The following is a 7619-nucleotide window of genomic DNA, read 5'->3' as shown; positions in this document are numbered from 1 at the left end:
GCTGCTTTATTCTCAATGTAACTCTTAATGGGACTATTATTTACAAATGAACATCATGCTTCTTTGAAAAAGTCTTAAGGCCAGCAAATGATACCTTAAACTTATTCGGAAACTGTTTACTAAGGTAATAAATTAAAGGTCTCCTATTATGCTATTTTTAGGCATATATTATAGGTCTCAGATATATAAAAACATGTCTATGAAGTCTTTTGCTCAAAATACCAAATACATCACCCATTCTAGCCATGCCTCATACCCCTCTATTTCAGCCCTGTTATGGTGCTTTTCCACTGCAGGACCTGGCACGGCTTAGTACGCCGTACGGTATGGTTAGGCCAGGGGTCGGCAACCCGCAGCCCTCGAACCGCATGCGGCCCTTTAAGCCCTCTGCTCTGGCTCCCTCGAGCTTAGACAAAAATAAGAAGGAAATAAAAGTATTTGTATGACTATTTATAGAGTTATATGCTTTCACAGCAAAACAATGCTGGCTTACCGGTATGTTTGATATATGTAGAGAGAAGTTGTCAAAGGTGCTGCAGCCTTTACGTATCGAGGAGAAAAACGGAAGAGGAAGACAGCTGACGATCTTCAGTCATAATTCAATGGGGTATGCAATTTATTTCAGAAAACACTTTTTGTTATATTTCATGGAATGCTCTTAACGTCCCGATAGCAATGAATATATTAAATGCGTTGACAATAAATACATAAACAAATTAATCTGTGCAAATTCTAGCGCACTCGAGCTGGTTTCTCCATTGTTACCTACCCTACCTTTAACTATTTTTAGGGTGCAGCTATATGTTTTATTTATTTCAAAGTGGGCCCATTTTAATTATATATGTTTTCCTTCAAATGTGCAGAGGACTCCCCAAGTGCTGTGTTTAATTTATTTTAAAGTAGGCCTGTGTATTATAGAGGTTAACAGTTTTATATTATGTAATAAATAGCCTAATAAATGCAAAAAAAACTGTCGTTTTTGTCTGATATAACAATAAATACAACTTTATAAGCTATCAAGCTATAAAATATGTTTTGTGGCTCCAGACAAAAAATGATTGGGGAAAAAGGAGCAAAATGGCTCTTTTGGTCAAAAAGGCTGCAGACCCCTGGGTTAGGCCTTGGTGGGCCAGGCTCACGTTTAGTAACAGGGGTAGTAACTATAGTAACGCAGTGTAGGCGGGGCGATCAGCTGTTCGGCGGGCGGAGCGACGCTGCGTAAAACTGCCGTGACGTCTTCTTCAATGCGAACCACAAAACCAAAACATCAGCCATTAGCTGTTAGCACTCAGAGCTCACAGCTCCTCATATCTGTACAGAAACGCGATGGCAGAGCAAACAGGTACAGGCAGGGCCCTTAGTGGTAGCCCTATAGTTTAAATCTAATACCCACAAATAAACATATGGACATGGGTTACTATTTAAAAAAAATATATATGGTAAATGGATTTAGGAACCTATCCATGTGATTTTAAGTGAGGGTGGACCTCAAATCCTCTAGGGGGGTCCGGGGGCATGCTCCCCCGGTAAGATTTTTTTTTTAAATGTTGGAGTTAAATGCATCAATCTGGTGACTAGAACAATGGGAACACCTATATGAAACAGAACTGTATACATTTCAATAATCATAAAATCATAAGAACATGGCCATAACCAATAACATACCATTTCCAATATGAAAAAACACTGAAACTTGTTATTATTATTTTTGGTTCATTTATAGTTGTGAGTGTGCCTGTGCTCCTGAATCAGCCTCTCCTGTCTCCATCCACTTCCCCCTCTCCCCCCTGCTCCTCTTTGAGGCAGCAGCAAAGACTAGTTTTAGCTCTTAACAAGTTTTAAAAGTGTATCTTACCTTTTTTCACTTACTTAACTTTTTTTATTTTTATTCATGCATATTTTACTAATCACTACCCCCTCAAATGGAACAACACGTTCTCACTCCCAATCCGTCACATATTGACGGACGGTCAGGGCCCCTCCCCGTCACTCTATTACGTACAGGGTACCCCTTGGAAGTCAATTTTCAACGGGCAGGGCGTCCCATTGACTTGCATAGAGCTCCATGAACGTTGATAATAGACGCCATGAGAACGCTCCCCAGCAAATGCTACCCCGACGGTCGGTTGTTATTGTCAATATTAATATAATAATTATTTATTTTTTAATAGTCACACTCGATTTCGCCGATTTTCTTGTTGCCCCAGCTGGTCGAAACCTCTTTTAGCAGAAACAAAGGCTACATTAATGTATTAAATCGATGTTAATCCATGTGTGTGGTTGTGGAATTAATGGACGTGCCGTTGTGCGCAATAATTTACAAACTCTTCAACTACAACCCTAATTATATTTAAAAACATTTTAGAAGGTCTCACAAAATACTTTAATGTAAATTTACATTTAAATGTGAAGGGATGTGTGTAATGTAGTGATTATTATTCACCCGCGGATCTATGAGTTGGGGTATTGTTGCGCACAGACATTATAGTTAACCGGACTTCCTGTTGATGTGAAATCCGAAAACATTTTTTTAAAATAAAATAATACTTTATTCCGAGTGTGCTTGCTTTTCTCTTTGAAGGTCATCACATAACGGCATTGTAATACACGGTTCGGCTGCAATAAATATTACATATCTGCCGTAGTTCGCTATTTATAGAGCCCTGGTGAGAAGACTTCTAGACAAACAGGAATAACTGCCGCCGAAACTGAATATGTGACGTGGATCATAAATATATCAGCAATCAAACTAAATCTTTAATTTCTCTTCACACAATACGTCTCCTCGCAGTATCAATACTAATTCGGCTGACTTTTATATTTGATCCAATCAGTATATTGGTATATTTACACCATAACGGTGCACAGCTGATAGAAATGGACACCTGGTGGTTAAAGCACGTTATTGAAATGTGTTATTTTTATTATTAGATATTAATAGGAGACACAGACAGACAAACTAATAAGGCTTTATTTAAACATGAAAGAATACTTTAGGTTAAGGTCTTATTTTGAATAAGAAAAAAGCTTTGGGGGTATACATATTAAGCCTGACAAAGTACTAATATATTGCTTTACTGCAATGTTAACTACTGTATGTTTAAGCACTTATTTTAACTGATATTATACATATGTATTATACTCTTATAAGATGTATGTAGATAGTATAAGAAATGTGCAGAATATGACTGTGAGGAATATGAGGTATAGACATATATTGATAGATGTCTTGTAATGCACTGTTGAGGAACCTGCGACCCAGGTTTTGCATCTCCGACCTTAGTAGTAAGATTCATCCCGCTTTCGTCTCATTAGTATGCATAAAAAAGTGACAGGTCACACCTCCCCCCATTATGCAAATGAGCTAAGTCCCGCCTCCCCTTTGATCGAGGTGTGAGATCTCAAGTAGGTGTGATATCCCAAGTAGGTGTGAGATCCGTCGATAGGAGGGGGTTGATGTGTATTCACAGGTGTGAAAAGCCCCCACTGTTGCGCCTTATGGTGTATCATAAAAAATGTTTCAATCACATTAGTATGCATAAAAAGTGACAGGTGGGCCCGCCCCCAAGTCTATTAAAACAAAATGCCGCTCCCATCACATTAGTATGCATAAAAGTGACAGAAGGGCCCGTTATGTGATGTCAGAAGACCGAAGGGGTGGAGTGAGATACAAAAAAGAACCACGTGCAGATAAAAAGCCAGTCATTTCCAATCATCAAGTCATCTTTCCAAAAAGAAAAAATGGCCAAGAGACGCCTCGATATGGGTTTAATCAGCGAGACGCCTCTGACAACTTACCGCCATCCGTCCGGAGCGCCAATCAAGAAACGGATGCAGTATCTGTGCCGGGTTCAAACACCTCCGGTCGAAGATCTTGAAGAGAAATGGTTTCTGGAAAATGAACATGTTTGGGGATACGTATTCAACTATATGGCGAATGAACTGCATTTCTACAATCTGAAGAATGGAGAAATGTATGGACCCCACAGTGTTAAAGCGACGTTGACCTCAACAGATTGGGCTGTGTTAACTCTGGTGTCTTCCAGAGATCTCCACGCAACCATTGTATCGGAAGAAGTAGTGCATCAAGAAAATACTGTGAAACCAGCGGTGTACAAGATATTTGCAACAAAAAGCAAAGAAACGCAAACAAAAAGCGAGATCAGAGAAGAGTTTTCACCGTTACCCCTCAATGTGGAGGAAGAAGAAGGAAATATCCCCCCGCCGCCAGAAGTGAAAAGAGTCCTGACAAGCACCCTCTGGGAAACTAAAAGCGGACCATCTGGGCGATGGTATTACCGCGCAAGCCGTTTGCTGACGCAGGGGGGAGGGGTTCTCTCTAAAACACAGTGTCCTGCCATCTCTCTCTGTTTCTGCTGATGTGTAAAATATACAAAATAACGTTTTATATACTTACTCTCTTGTTAAAAGGTGATGAAGTTTGTAGCGTAAGCCAGCCATCAGTATTCTAGTTTTAAGGATCGAAGGATCCAATGTATTTTTAAATGGAGCAGAAATAGAACTAGTCTCCCAGTGCAAGTATCTTGAACAGAGAGTGTCATATTGGACTCGCACTTGACTTTTTAAGAAACATATCCAGAAAGTATCCAATACCATTAAATTCAACTTGCAACATTTTAAACAAATTAGACCTTTTTCTTAACTGTCAATGCTGCAAAGTCATACCTCCACTGTATGATTCTATCCCACATTGAATACTGTTTTACAAACTGGTCGTTTGCTTGTGCCACACACCTGAAACCCATAGAACAGCTGTTCAAGAGAGCTATCCAGGTGTTTGACAGAAAGCCACAGTCATACCACCACTGTACCATCCTTGAATATGCTGCTCATGCTCTTTCTGCATATAGTGTATTTATTTTTGCTGTATGTATATATATAAATGTCATGTTCTTATATGCTGTATGTGACGGGACTATAGATGGAAATTAGCTCAGAGCTAAAATCCGGCTCATTTACACTTGTAAGCATTATTTTTGTTTTAAAGTGTTCATCAATGTGCACTACGGTAGCCATGAAGAAAATTAAACATTAAAATATGTTATCGATGTCCCCATTCCCAGTTTGTTTTGGGAATAATTGCGATGTTTACTATGTTTTTTGTAGCTCTTACCAAAACAGAATTTTTGTAAAAGACTGCGACTCTAAAAGGCAAGTTTGTGATTTTAACACTGTTTCGAAGAAACAATACATTATACAATATTACGACTTTTTTGCCATATTTTTAACACAATCTTTTTTTGTTGTTGTAGGGCTTCAAGATATTTTGCATGTCATGCATAAACACGGTGTCATCTTTTCCTTGAAACTGACGTGCTGCCCGTTTTACAAAACAAGTTATTTTTCTGCTTCTTCATCCTCTGAATTTTCCTTCCCCGTCCCTCTTTCTTCAGCCAGCACAACAAGAATCAAGGTGGATCTGTGAAATGAAACACCTCTTCCCAAAGCGTGACTTCCCTATTGAGAGCATGCGTCTAGGGCAGTAGGGTCTAAACACATTGGCCAGATAAACTAATACGCAGAATGTACGGTATGTTTGAAGACTAACCATTTATCCAGTTCAAGCTGTCTTTAAGATGTGACAATGCGCTCTGACTGTCCCCCGTAAAATGGTGACAAACTATTACTTATTCTTAAATTTGACCTCTTGCTGCTTGGTTGAAAATGATAGATGAAAAAATAACTTTAAAAAAAAAGACTCAAACAGCGAGGGACATTATACTGGTGAAAAAACTCTCAACGACGATGTTCAGTAAACGATCAATCAAAATCGAAGGATCCAATGTATTTTTAAATGGAGCAGAAATAGAACTAGTCTCCCAGTGCAAGTATCTTGAACAGGGATTGTCATATTGGAACTCGCACTTGACTCTTTAAGAAACATATCCAGAAAATATCCAATACCATTAAATTCAACTTGCAACATTTTAAACAAATTAGACCTTTTTCTTAACTGTCAATGCTGCAAAGTCATACCTCCACTGTATGATTCTATCCCACATTGAATACTGTTTTATAAACTGGTCGTTTGCTTGTGCCACACACCTGAAACCCATAGAACAGCTGTTCAAGAGAGCTATCCAGGTGTTTGACAGAAAGCCACAGTCATAACACCACTGTACCATCCTTGAAAATCACAATTTCTTGAGTTTTTGACATTTTTATGTCTTTTAAAAGTATGTGTTTTAAAAAAAAAAATATTTACATGGGCTGGCCCCCCTCCCCTTAGGGGAATTCATCCACAGAAAACACACTGGACGCAGCACTAGGTCAGAAACCAGAGGAGACTGTGAGGTCCACCACAGACGGACCACCTTTGACAAAATGTCCTCTCCATTAAAGGCAGCTCATTGTGGAATAGCCCCCCAACTGAGATACAGGATTGTCCCACTCTCAATAGTTTTAAAGGTCAACTTAAAGAACTGTTGAGCAACAAACAGACGTGTAATCACTGTTAAATAAATGTACTTTAACACAGGGGTATCTCCTCTTGCACTTTATGTATTGCTTTTATCTTCTCTTGCACTTTATATATCATAGCTGCTACATTGTACTGCCATGTGGTAAATGCTTGTATGCTGCTCATGCTCTTTCTGCATATCATGTATTTATTTTTGCTGTATATATATATATATATATATAAATGTCATGTTCTTATATGCTGTATGTGACGGGGCTATAGATGGAAATTAGCTCAAAGCTAAAATCCGGCTCATTTACACTTGTAAGCATTATTTTTGTTTTAAAGTGTTCATCAATGTGCACTACGGTAGCCCTGAAGAAAATTAAACATTAAAATATGTTATCGATGTCCGCATTCCCAGTTTGTTTTGGGAATAATTGCGATGTTTACTATGTTTTGGTAGCTCTTAACAAAACAGAATTTTTGTAAAAGACTGCGACTCTAAAAGGCAAGTTTGTGATTTTAACACTGTTTCGATGAAACAATACATTATACAATATTACGACTTTTTGCCATATTTTTAACACAATATACTTGTACCTTTTTTTTTTTGTGGTTGTAGGGCTTCAAGATATTTTGCATGTCATGCATAAACACGGTGTCATCTTTTCCTTGAAACTGACGTGCTGCCCGTTTTACAAAACAAGTTATTTTTCTGCTTCTTCATCCTCTGAATTTTCCTCCCCCGTCCCTCTTCCTTCAGCCAGCACAACAAGAATCAAGGTGGATCTGTGAAATGAAACACCTCTTCCCAAAGCGTGACTTCCCTATTGAGAGCATGCGTCTAGGGCAGTAGGGTCTAAACCAATTGGCCAGATATACTAACATGCAGAATGTACGGTATGTTTGAAGACTAACCATTTATCCAGTTCAAGCTGTCTTTAAGATGTGACATTGCGCTCTGACTATTTCCCGTAAAATGGTGACAAACTATTACTTATTCTTAAATTTGACCTCTTGCTGCTTGGTTGAAAATGATAGTTGAAAAATAACTTAAAAAAAAAAAAAAGACTCAAACAGCGAGGGACATTATACTGGTGAAAAAAACTCTCAATTCTACAGATGACTCCCCCTCCACTCAACGCAATAAGTCCCTCCCTCCACTCAGCAAAGCATCTAAAACTAAGGACCCCCA

This window comes from Notothenia rossii, assembly GCF_949606895.1.
Source record: "Notothenia rossii genome assembly, chromosome: 5".
NCBI lineage: Eukaryota > Metazoa > Chordata > Actinopteri > Perciformes > Nototheniidae > Notothenia > Notothenia rossii.
Note: the sequence above shows the minus strand (reverse complement) of the source record.